This window comes from Aythya fuligula, chromosome 2 (assembly GCF_009819795.1).
Source record: "Aythya fuligula isolate bAytFul2 chromosome 2, bAytFul2.pri, whole genome shotgun sequence".
NCBI lineage: Eukaryota > Metazoa > Chordata > Aves > Anseriformes > Anatidae > Aythya > Aythya fuligula.
In genome coordinates, this window is record NC_045560.1 from 102,723,253 (window position 1) to 102,736,196 (window position 12,944).

A 12,944-nucleotide genomic window follows, 5' to 3' on the forward strand; every position below is an offset into this window, starting at 1 on the left:
TTATAATCCAGCTACATGAATTTGAAGGTTTTTTTTTCATTTTTTTAATGATGAATATATTATTTTTATTATAATTTTCAGCTGGTCAAAAAATACTGTAGTTATTAGAAAAAAAAATAATTAAAAAATAATTAAAAAATAAAATTTAAAAACTAATTAAAAAAACAACTGTGAGAAAAATGAAAGGATTTATTTAATAACTCTTTCAAAATAAATAAGAAAGGACATAAAATTATATCGTTGGCATTTTTTTCCTTTAGTATTAAGATTTTATGATTCTTGACATTAAATTATTTAAGGGGAAAAAAACGGCTGAAGGGCAAAAAATGGACTTCAGAAACTCTCTTTTACTAACTTTTTTGACTACTCTAAATTGATTACTTGTTCTCCTGACTAATCTCTAAACAGAAGGCATACCCCTTTCATTTGCAAAATACTCTCACACAAAATGAATTACCTTCCCACCACCTTGGTTACTTGCCAGGGAGTACTTTATTTTTCCACTAGGAAAAAGAAAATCAGCTTGTATTTTGCTTGCTAAAGCCTTCTGCATTTTAATTCTGAACTCTGAATGAACATCAGAGAGGCCTTATGATGTTTTGCACAAAAGTGCCTGTGTTCATAGTTTTACTCAGGGCACCCAAAATAGCACGCAGTAAGCAGTGTCATACTGTGAGTTTTCAAAACTAAAAGCAGGAGTGACTTAAGAGTTAGAGCAGGAAGCTCTAACTCTTAAAGCTTTCCAAGGATCTGTGAAGTAAAAAAGAACTTCTCCTCATTGGATGTTTAATTTGACTTTAACAATACTCATTTCTTCAAACCTAGAAGACCCTGAAGTTACACGGGTAAGGTCTTTATCTTTTTATTCTTTGCCGTCTTCAAAAATCAAATTCAAAACATTTATCTGGGTGTCTTGAGTGCAAAATCCATGAAAGTTAAAGACAAAACAGAAGCCACCCAAAACTCCCTCTGGACAGGGAAATCAACTTTTGTTGTTTCCTCAGTGTCTGTTGACTAGCTGCTGAAATCTAACTTTCTACATTGGATTTACCAGATGAAAACATTGTTACGCTTGTCTTGTAACTTGCACATTAAAATTTTCATGCTGATTATCAAGCTGTTTCTTCAAGATTCCCACCTCTGACAGATTGTTTGTGAATGCTTCATCTACAGTCATTCCAGTGATTGTCATTAAAATGTGCTTAACATTTCTGAAACTAAATCAAGAGGAGTGAAAAATTTCTTGTCTTACAGGAATACTGTAATACAGAAAGAAGTATTTTCTGCCCTGCTTTCCTCTATTCTAGTATAGCAATAAGATTCTCTTAAAAAAGTATTATTTGGCCTTAGCTTTACATTGAATTTGCTGTTCCTGCTTCTCTTTATAATCTCAGATCTAAGACATATAAAGCCTTTCAGACCCACACACACACACACACACACACAAAGGAATGACTCTACTTTTATTGGATCTCAAATGAAAAATGACAATTTTTCAATAAAAAAAAAAAAACTTTCATTTTCAAAGAGTAATTCAATATATATACTATGAAAATATTTGTATTTAGTGTTTTTTCTGTAAGCCTGCTGTTATGAAGTAAAGCTATAATTTATTATTCCTGTTTAAACTCTTTGATTAGTCTGTATTCAAGACACGTGTATTAAAATATAGCTCAGATATATTTAATAGCTGCTGATTGATTATTAAAATGCTAAGTATCTGTAAGTTCATTCATTTTACAGATTATTTTGGTACGAAACTGGTAGGAATTAAATAGCTTTTGAATTATATCATTATTTTTAATAGATTGTAATTTAAAATCATTTGTGGTTGTAAAAGCATTCTAGGTAAACTATTTCTAATTTATAGTAGGATACATTTGCACTAAGGTGTAAAAATTAATCTGTGGATTCAATTTTAAGAGTTATAATGGACATTTCAACTTTTAGCACTTTTCTGTTACAAGTGCTGAACCAAACACATAAAATGGATACTGAGCTGTATCCGGAGTTCAGATTTAATGCTTTTCTAGAGACTAAAAAACACATCAGCCTAAGAACTAGAAAATGATGAAAACCTATTCTCACATTCATTTTTAAGTAAATGGGAGGAAGGAAGAAAGAGGGACTTGCCCAAAAAGTACTATGAGCAAAGTAGATTAATATTGAAGAACAAAATTTCAGCTTTACTATGGAAATCCACATATTTTTAAAGCCCAAATGTTATGATTTTAACATTAATTTAACCTTAATTTAATATGTTGTAATGTACATTTTACATGCAGTACTGCTATAATGTAGAATATTTAGAAATTAACTCAATACATGGCCTCCAGGTTTCAGAATACTTTACAGTTACTAACCTGAACCTAATATCAGACAATACTAGTACATTTTGGTATTGAAATTATATAGTAGTATGTAGTTTACTATACAGGCAAATTTTTCATGATGCCCATGTTTTAGGTTACATATTGTTACCACTACATTTCATTTTAGTTGCTTTCATACTTTATAACTTTTTGGGATGAAACTTTTATTGTGTAGCTGTTGCATCATATTGACTTTAAATACTCTCAGAAATTTCTTGTTCAGCTTTAATCAGAAAGATTTGGCTACATCTTAGAATCAGTGTAATTACAAACTGCTAGTTTTCCCAATAGAGTTGACAATACAAGAAGTAATATTGAACTTAAGTATTAGTTCTGTTGTAGGTAGAAAATGTTGTTCTTGTTATACTGCAAGTCATAGAAAGTCTTGATTTCTACCACAGCCAGAAGAAAAAAAAAGAAGTTCAACCACTGTCACTTAAATTTCAGTCTATTTCAACTATATTCTTAAGCCCTTCTGAGTGCACATGATGCTAAGCAGAAGGTATAATAAAATATTTTCCTTATCTATCCCTTCACGCTACTTACCCCAGCAAAATACTTGTTTCTGAAGATAAATGAATGGAGAGGCCAAAGAACACATACCATGGCCAGCTATCCAGGCCAGAATGACCCTGGTTATTATGGAGTTTTCATTTTGGGCCCTGCTAAGCAGAAAAGGTAGATATCCATTACAGAGGAAGTTAATGAGGATGGAGCAGTGTCAACAAGACCACGTGGGACAGAGCTGGGAACATAATTGTGCTTTGGATACACAGATCCCAGCATCTTCTCTGCAGTGGCTTTGCCTGTAGCATAAAAGGATTTGCAATTGCTGGTGCTACCAAGCTATCAAGCAAAAACTGCTAATGATATTTAGCACATTATTCCCAGGCTTACCAACAGGGACACAGACATGGTGAAGACCTTGTAAATGGAAGGTGATATTAAGTTAGAATCCCTCACTCTCAGGCCACTGATCTAGCTGTTCTGTCAAATTCCTTTTGAGATGATGAAATTAGAGACATTCAAATACATAACAATACTTCTTTTTTTTTTTGTTGTTTTTGGGGGATGGGGGGGAAGAAAAAATATCAAATTTTCCATACAAGGCTGTTTTTGTGTCTGCAAATATAATACTGCAACTTAAAAACAAACAAACAAACAAACAAAAAATAAAAACAATGATGCCTGAATTAAGATTTCAAAGACTATCTTAATCAAAGACTCTGAAGTTTATATATTCTGATGTAATTTAAAATTTATTTATTTATTTGTTTATCATTATTGACATTTTTTCAACTGTGGCAAAAGTGGCAAAACTGATAACTAAACATCAGGGAAAGTGTAAGCTGTCACTTAACATTTTCCTGTTTTACTTTTACATGGAATTTTGACAGATTGGAAACCCAATCCTACTATAGTAAATTATAAAATGTAATTAGCAAAAGAATAACTATATTCAATATGATTGATCACTGCCTTGATGTATTTATTCTGATTTAAATCCAGCCAAGATAAAATCTCTCTGCAAAATAGACAGTTTTTTCAGTATTTTACAGATCTTTAAGAAACTTTTATATTATATAGGTAAATAAGATAGCAATTTAAAGTTCTTGAAGTTTTATTTTGCTTGGCAATGTTATGCTTAAAAGAACTTTACTACTATATTAAACAATATCATATTAAATGCTTGTATGAATAAGTATTAAATGTCCTGCTCTCATTCTTATGCAGCATAGTATAAGAGTACACATGGCTATTCATTGCTGGTGTTCTCATAGTATAGCCAAGTTAATGACTTCCTCTAAAATACAAAGACTGAAAAATATAAAAGGGATTTAAAGAGACAATGCTTGGCAAATGGAAAAGAAACTGTGGTTACTTACTGTTTTCTTCACAGGGAACATTTTCAGAACGATGAATAGGATTTGTAGAACGTGATAGAACGGTTTACACAGCAATATGAATTATGATGCCTTTCAGAAGTGGTCAGAAAAACAAACAAACAAACAAAAAATAATATAAAATAATATAAAAACACAGGAGATATTAATTCTTTGTTGTCTTTTAAGAATTTTACAATTGCTATATGAGTTCTAGATCTCAGAAAAAAAGTATATCAGGAAATGGGACAAAGAGCAGACAGGTTTCACTGGATGTGGTCACCCCAAGTGAACAGTGTTCACTTAGGAGTTTTAGCTATGGTGATTAAACATGGGAGTCAAAAAAAGAAAAAGAAGTGAATCTCTGCTAAATCATTATTTTGTGTTTTCTAAATGACTGGGAGCACTCTAAAAATGTCAAGAAAACTGCCAACAAACTTCATAAACAGAGCAGAGAAAGTCATAGTGCAGAAACATGTAAGGTTTTATATAATCCACAATACTCTAAATATTCTCTGCATATTTTATGGAAATGAAAACAGTCATACAAGCATTCATACAAGTGCTATGTGTTATGTGTTGCCATGGGGAGTATGAATATGCAATTTGCCACAGAAACTCCCTTGCATCCTTACTCTTTAACATTACAGACAAGGAGCAGTCCTGTTATCTTCGGACTGTTATTCATGATATTTGGTAGGATCTGAAATGGTATTTTTTCTCCAAATGGTGCACGTTGCTTCTCTCTTTCATCCATACAAGAAGAATATTAAAAGAGACTATTTTCTCCCAGAGTCCATCATTATTGCAAAAATTATTTTTATTCAAGCCTTGGTGGTAAAATTGCCTTTTTCTAACACACAGAATTACAACAGAGTAACTCCAAATTAAAGCACAATTAAATTAGTTGAGGAAGACTAGCAAAAAGGAAATGGAAAGGATTACAATTACATTTAATGGAGTTTGGCTTATTATTATTATTTTTTAAACAGTCACATACTTGTTTATTTAAAATTAACTTGGGTCTCCTTCTCACTTAAACGGGTAGCACAACAATCTCAGGGGCAACGAAGTTACTTTTAAAAAGCATCACAAGAAATCAATGTTTTAATCCATATAACTAGAAAATGAGAGATTTCCCTGTTGAATGTTGAAAGACAAGTTGTTTTCCACAGTTGTTTTGACAGTCTTAGGTAGCTTTAGCCAATAGGATGTCTTTTAAGCTTGTGAAAATTGGTATCTTTTCCCTGCAGTATTATAAGCAACAGAAGTACATAAGTGCCTGCAGTTCTCCTTTGGTCATGGAGATAATGGAGAGAGCAACTTATGCTTTATACCGTTGTTGTTACTATTATTATAATTATTCACATGTAGGTGTTTTTTTTTTTGTTGTTTTGTTTTGTTTTGTTTTGTTTTGTTTTTTAAAGCAGAGAGGATCTTCCAAAGCCATTAGCTGCCCTACTCACTGCTCAGTGTCCGTGGCATTTGGGGCAGAGCCACAGCCCTGGTATAAGGCAGCTGGTAGCATTGTTGCTGAAAGAGGCATACTGCAGTTACCAACTGTGCTCGCAACACCCTACCCAGCTTCCTGCAGAAAATTGGAGGGAGGGGGTGAAGGATGTGTGCCAGCATGGTGCTGAATAAAACTCCCGTCTTTGCCAGTGAATTGGAAGGCAGTGCTAGTTTCAGTTACTGTCCTGCTCATCTTCCAGTGACTGATCTCTCACTCTGTCTTTCTCCACGAGATGCAGATAGCTGCCAGGGAAGATTAAGGGCATTGCTAGTGCTCTTTTTATGTATCTCTGTGATATATACTGGCTGGGCCAAAATTTACCCTTAGCAGTAATTCCCAGTGGTAGATGAGCCAGAATGATTTATGTTACTTTATATCCCTTGATGTACCTCTGGAAAATAAAAAGATGTTTCCAGACAAATTAATATGACAACCAGACTTACATAACAAAAAAGTAGTAAGTGTATTGGTTTTTTCCTAACATCAAATTTAACATATAAATTGAATTGGTTTCAAATGCCAGATCATTAGATAGCTAGCGTACAAAGCTATTTTCGTAAAAGACTGACCCATGAAAAATATAAATAGTGTTTGGAAATGTCACATAGAGATAAACTGTGCTGATTGCTCAGCTTTTCATATGCGTGTTTTCAGGACTGTGCAAATGTTATAAAATTAGACTCATTTTCTGGTGCCTTACATGTAATATTATTCTACTCAGCTCTTTAACTTGGCTATTTTTTTAAGTCTTATGAAAAGATATCTTCCCATTTAATGATTACAGGAAAACAGAACCTAGACTCAAAGACTGCCATGGTTTAAGATCAATTTCAGCTTCAGTGTGGAGATTGAATGGTCTCAGATATCCAAACATTTTAATCACAGCTACGTGTATATGTAATTTTTATGAGCCACACAACTCCTCTGTCCCATGATCTGAGAGATGACACCATCATTGTAGATCAGCACAGATATCTCCGCCATGTTGTGCACAGCCCAGGATGGGGCCATGGGGGTCTCTGGTGTCTTCTTGGTTCCCTCCTGGGGTCTTCCCACAGGTACCCAGGTAGTTCTCCCTACACATACCCCTGTGGTCCCCCCATATATCTGGGTTTCCTCCTACATGTACCCATGAGTTTTCTCCCTAAGTGACCACATCAATTACTGGTTTCACAGACATTATCCAACTGTGATTGTCCATTTGAATCCTCTCAGCACACCACACCACACCAGCCTGTAGCTGTACCTCTCTGGATGATTGCACCCAATGTTTCACTGTTGTAGTAACTAGTTTTCACTCCAGCATGGTGGGTCCAACTGGGGCTTACATTCTCGCACAGCTGTCACGTATAGGTTAGGTTATAGCTGTCACATATAGCTGTCACATATAGGATAGGTTACAAATATCTTAACGTATATGTCATTAGGAGAGGCTAACATAGGATGGTACTGCAAATTATCTGAAATGGGAGCAAGAGCCCCCTCAGATTCGAGGCCAGATCCTGAGCTATTCTCTCTTTATGAGCAGAGCTAGATAGTTCTTCTACATCCAAACAGCCCGGATGAATAACTGTCTGATTGTGGCAATGCATCATTAACAAAACATAACAGCAACAAAATAATTCTTATTATACTAAGTCTTTAAAACCACACCCAATAGATAACAGATAATAGATGCCATTTCTTGAAAATGAGAAAATGTCTCTGAAAAAAAAGAGAAATTCAAAAGCAATAATTTACCCTGAAATATAAGTATAAGAATGGGTTTGTTGAATATATGAAGCATTCAGGAAAACTCTGAAATCATAGTCACACTTTCAGATATATCATAAAAATTGGAAACAAATAATTCAAAGCTGTGAATAACTGGTAAGTTGTCATAAACATACAATTTTACTTTCTGTACTTTTTTTTTCCTGTGGTCTTAATTAATTATTATTATTATTAATAATAATTTTAAATATAGCTTTTCCAAAACGATAGCAGATTTTGAGTGGAGGAATACTGCTTAAGTCTGAGCTACTATAATGTGATTTTATTTCAAATGTAAACAAGGCAGCACAGCACAAAACATTACATCATAAAAAATAACAGTATTTTGGAACACTACTAATCATAAAAGTGAGACTAAAAGATATACAATTTCAATAGGCTATCTAGCTCTGCTAGAACAATTTATTTTATTTATTTATTTATTTATTTATTTATTTATTTATTTTCAGACAGCAACATTAGATTTGTAGTAATTTGTAATTTTTGTGTGTGGGACTATTTTTTAACTGTTTTTCTGCTGCAGGAATGGTTGCTATAGCTAAACCAGGCAAGTGAGATGAGCCTAGATGTTCATGTATTGGAACCTATGGAAGAATGATTTGATTGTCAGTAAGACTGAAATTGTATCAAACTGAAAGGCATGAAAAGATGTGAGAGTTTTAAAATACATATGGCAAAATCATATAGAATCATAAGTGAGGAAATACAGAAAACTAAGCTTTGCTTTTTTTGCTTTGATTTTTTTTTAAATATCCAAAAGTAACATATTTATTTCATTTCTACACTATGAAATTTATTAGAATTCATGACGTACTTATTATATGATATGATAACTTAGTATTCTGACATGATAATCTTATTTATCATAAATCATACTATTACATCAGAAAAACATTCTACATTCTGATATTTTGATAATTAGCTGTGATAAGGTAAAGTTTCAAAATACATAGTTTTCCTGAATATATATATATATTATATATATATAATATATAATATAATGGAAAACATTAAGAAATGTTCACTCCTTTGGGTAATATCATTCCTCTTGTCCAGTCCAGAGACAATTTTTTTCTAAACAGTGCTTATTTTATATTACAAGGTAATTTGTTTCAAGATAATAAATAGTGTGTTTTATAAGAATTTCATACATTCTTTTAAACAATATAATCTATAAAACATCTTTGTTGTAGTCTAATTTCCTTTACTATAATCATCCATCTCTACCTAAAATGCAAAATATATCTGATAGAGAAATTGAGCTCTAAATGTAAGGAGTACCAGATTTAACTAGATTTAACCACCAGATTTAACAACCAGATTTAACTACCAGATTTAACAAGATGCACCTTGAATGTTAATATAAATTCAGAAATGAAAGAACTTGCCCCAAAGTAAATTTCTGTGAAGATGGTAGTAAGAATGTAGTTCATGTGACCTGTTTGTACATATTTAATAGATATTTTATTATCTTAGGTTAATTATCATGCTCCATTCCAGACAGAAATAAGTTGATTTAGACTTCGTACTTAGTTGTCTTTCTTACAGTGCAATAAAACACCACTGCCTTTCTCTTTCCATTGACTACTGAGGGAGCATATTAAGCTAGATCTTCAGGTGCCTAAATTAATAAATCATATCCTTAGAAAACATGGGAGCCTCAGGCCTTGTACATGTATTGTAAAAATAAAAACACTATCTGTGCCTTAAACAATAATTCACAGGCATATAAATAAAATAAGTAAATATTTAGGTTATTAAATAGCCTGTAATGTCCATGTCCACAATAAACACTGTCGTCTTTCATCTTCTAGTCACAATTTTCAATAAAAATGGGCTTTATTCCATATTATGTTTTGTTCTTTTGGTAATAGCATTAATTTTTCCACCTTATTTAGCAGTCGTATTTAGTAAGCACTGATTTTAAGAGTAGAATTAGTTCACACAAATATTATTAATGAAAACAATGTCATGAAGTAGTAAAACAGTTACAATAAAGCTAAAAAAATATAAAAGTAAAATGAAACATTTTGGACATCATAGTTTTGGTCAGGGCTCTGATATGCTTTGTCAAAGTGACAGCAGATACCTGTGGGGAAGCACTGGATGTTTTTTACTCAGCAGAAAGTGTGAATAAGTTTGATTTAACTGAGGCAGAGAGGCTGCAAATTGATTTCTTGATTCATTTAGGACACAGTCAGAGGTAGCATATAGAAAACCCTAGAGAGAAGAGGACAGCATTATTGTTTCCTTCCTTAATAGGTGTAAAAGGTTGGAACACTGTCAAGTGCTGGCAAGTTCATCTCTATAAAAGACAATGTAAGGTATTTGCCTGTCAGACACATTGATTTCTTGATGCAAGGGAGAACCACTGGTGACAACCTCACAGCTTCTGATGGCTTGTTGCCTCCTGCAGCTGGACAAAGGAGGTAAGTGGGGGATGCTGAGCCAACCCAGCCCTGCTGCCATTCACACCACCAAGCTCAGGCATGAAGGCTGCTGCTACATTGATAGCAAATTGCAGCACGTTTATTCATCACAGTCTGCTCTGTCTTGCCTTGTATTGTTTCATTAAGTTAACAGTTAAATATTGATTAAAAATTAGTTCATAATTATTTAAAAACATTAAAAAAATAAAATGTAAAGTTGTATGTCCTCCCATTAAAGAAAACAAATAAGCTCTTCAAGTTTGAAAAACTAAGAAGCTAGACTATTTAGTTCTACATGCAGAAAATCCCCAACATTTTTATTTTCAAATTAATTAATAAAAACAATAATCATCAAAACAATGATATAATAAAATTAATAACATAATAATAATTATTAATGAAATACTTCAATAATATATAATAATGATAAAAATTAATAATATAATAAAATAATAATTATTAAAAAAACACAAGTCAGTAAAGGATTCAGCACTGAAGTCATGATGAAGACCTTTTGAGAGCATACCATAACAGTAGCTGCTTTGGATTTTCAGACTTTACTATTAGGCAGCTAGCTATTTATATATAGCTGTATTTATTTGTATATATCTTTAGCGAGGTGGGGATTGGTCTATTCTCCCACGTGCCTAGTGATAGGATGAGGAGGAATGGGCTAAAGTTGTGCCAAGTGAGATTTAGGTTGGATATTAGGAAAAACTTCTTTACCAAAAGGTTTGTTAGGCATTGGAATGGGCTGCCCAGAGAAGTGGTTGAGTCACCATCCCTGGAGGTCTTTAAAAGACGTTTAGATGTGATATGGTTTAGTGGCGGACTTGTTAATGTTAGGTCAGAGGTTGGATCTTGGAGGTCTCTTCCAACCTAGATGATTCTGTGATTCTGTAATTTTTTCATAAAGATATGTATAAATAGTATATACTGCTATTTTATTTAAAGGACTATATTTTGTACGGATTATAACTGTATATATATAAAGGTTACATAATTTGAGGCCATTGTTCATTAACACCACATCTAAACTCCTTAATTTGCAAACATAACTTGGGTGGTTTTATCAGAAGGCATTATCTTGAAATACAATTTTTTCTTCTGTTCCTTTCCTCCCTCAGCTGTATAGTCAGAAACCAAACCTTGTTCCATTGGCTATTCTCTGAGTGATCTAAAGAAGGATGAGCATTTGGGTTTAGGTGTAGTGAGGTTAGAAGTAGTTCATAAGAACTACTTATATTGTATTAAGATGCTCAATAACTGAACACTGTACATGAAAAAGTCCTGTGACCTGAAAAGATTTAAGCTTAGCCTTGAAAAGAAACAATAACATCTTTACTAAGAGATAAAGCTATAAACATGTTGAAAGCATCCCAGTCACTCTCCTATCTTATCAGGCACTTCCTCCCTTCAGACTTCTCCTGTATTGTATTGGCACAAGCACTAAATAATCTGGGAATTTAATAGTATTATTATTATTGTTATTATTGTTATTTAAGTTTGTTTAATTTATACTATAAATTCTTAGTTCATAGGTACAAACAAAATGAGAGGTAACCAGTTAAAAATGGCAGATAATACAAGAGAAGGAAAAAAGCAGCTTAAAGTTGTGGTACTATTTAAAAAACAATGCTAAATTAGTTTTAGAAGAATTACAAAAGAACAAGGTGGGTGTAAAAGGAGACTGCTTAGAATTTATTTACCATTTAGTACAAAAAAAAAAGATTTTTTTTTTTTTTTTTTTTTAATCTAAAACAATATTAGAGTAATAGCTGGTGGAGGAAAGTGCTCTTCAAATGTGAAGTACTTTAATTGCAGATGAATTATGTGCCCTGTATACTGATTTGGTTGTTGTTTCCATAGAGATGACATTGTAAATCCAAATAGATTGAATTGCAAAAATCCTAATAATAGTCATATTTTGTTTTAAGATTGCCTTTGCACAGAGTCTGCTTGGACTCTATTTGGTTCTTGCTGCATATAGTTCAGCATCCAGTTGGATATTGATATTTGGGAAAAAAAAAAAAAAAAGTGGTATGATATGTAGTTTAATATCCCCTATTCTGTTGATATAAACTAATATGAACTAACTGTTTTATTTTTTTTTTCTATATTTTTCTATATTTTTTTCTATTTCTATTTTATTTTACTATTTTATTTTTTTTCTTCAACAGAGAAAGATATTTCTTTGTGGCATTTCAGATAATTCAATCAGTTTGGAATAACTTAACTTTGAAACAGTTCAGAGTTCTTCAACCATTTTCTCAAGGTAAAATATTTTTCCCAAGCTAATTACAATTTAAGTAACAGTACTGTTCTATTTATTTTAAATATTCTGTGTGCATTTTGGAAAACTTGGTTGATATCATGTACAGAAAATGGCAAATATCTTGAAAGGCAAGTTTAGAAGATATAAAATCTTTCATTTGCTCTCTCTTCTAGCTGGCATGTTACCTCTTTGGAGAGTATCATTTCCTTGGAGAATGTGGGTGAATGTTTACTGTTGTTTTAATCTGTCTTGGTATTGTTGTTTTTTTTTTGTTTTTTTTTTTTTTTCTTAATCAATGAGTAAAGTTAACGCATTAGATATATTAGTTTCTCTACAAACACTAAGAAATCTAAAACTTTTATTTACTTCTTAGGAAAATTATACATTCTATCTCCTTCTCCTCCTTCTCCTTCTCCTTCTCCTTCTCCTTCTCCTTCTCCTTCTCCTTCTCCTTCTCCTTCTCCTTCTCCTTCTCCTTCTCCTTCTCCTTCTCCTTCTCCTTCTTCTATCACTAGTAGTAGCGCTCTTTCATGGAGAACAGCTCTGGCCCCCTCCGAGAGAGCAGAAGTTTTTGACATGCTAACGATTTCATAACACTGTGCTAATATGTTGCCCTTATTTTTACTCCTTAGTTACCACACAGCTACCAGGATGAAATAGTACAAAAATATAATCTGCATTAGCTCCAAGGTTTTGGGT

At 32.7% G+C, this 12,944-nt stretch overlaps 1 protein-coding gene across 1 annotated transcript in view; it reads left to right on the forward strand.

The window, feature by feature from the left end:
• The first annotated feature begins 631 nt into the window (after window positions 1–631).
• CDH19 (cadherin 19) overlaps window positions 632–12,944 on the forward strand; it is a 66,778-nt gene continuing 54,465 nt past the window's right edge. The window contains 3 exon segments of the mRNA XM_032181449.1: window positions 632–845; window positions 9,804–9,970; window positions 12,151–12,245. The gene's annotated coding sequence lies outside the window, so the exon portion shown is untranslated.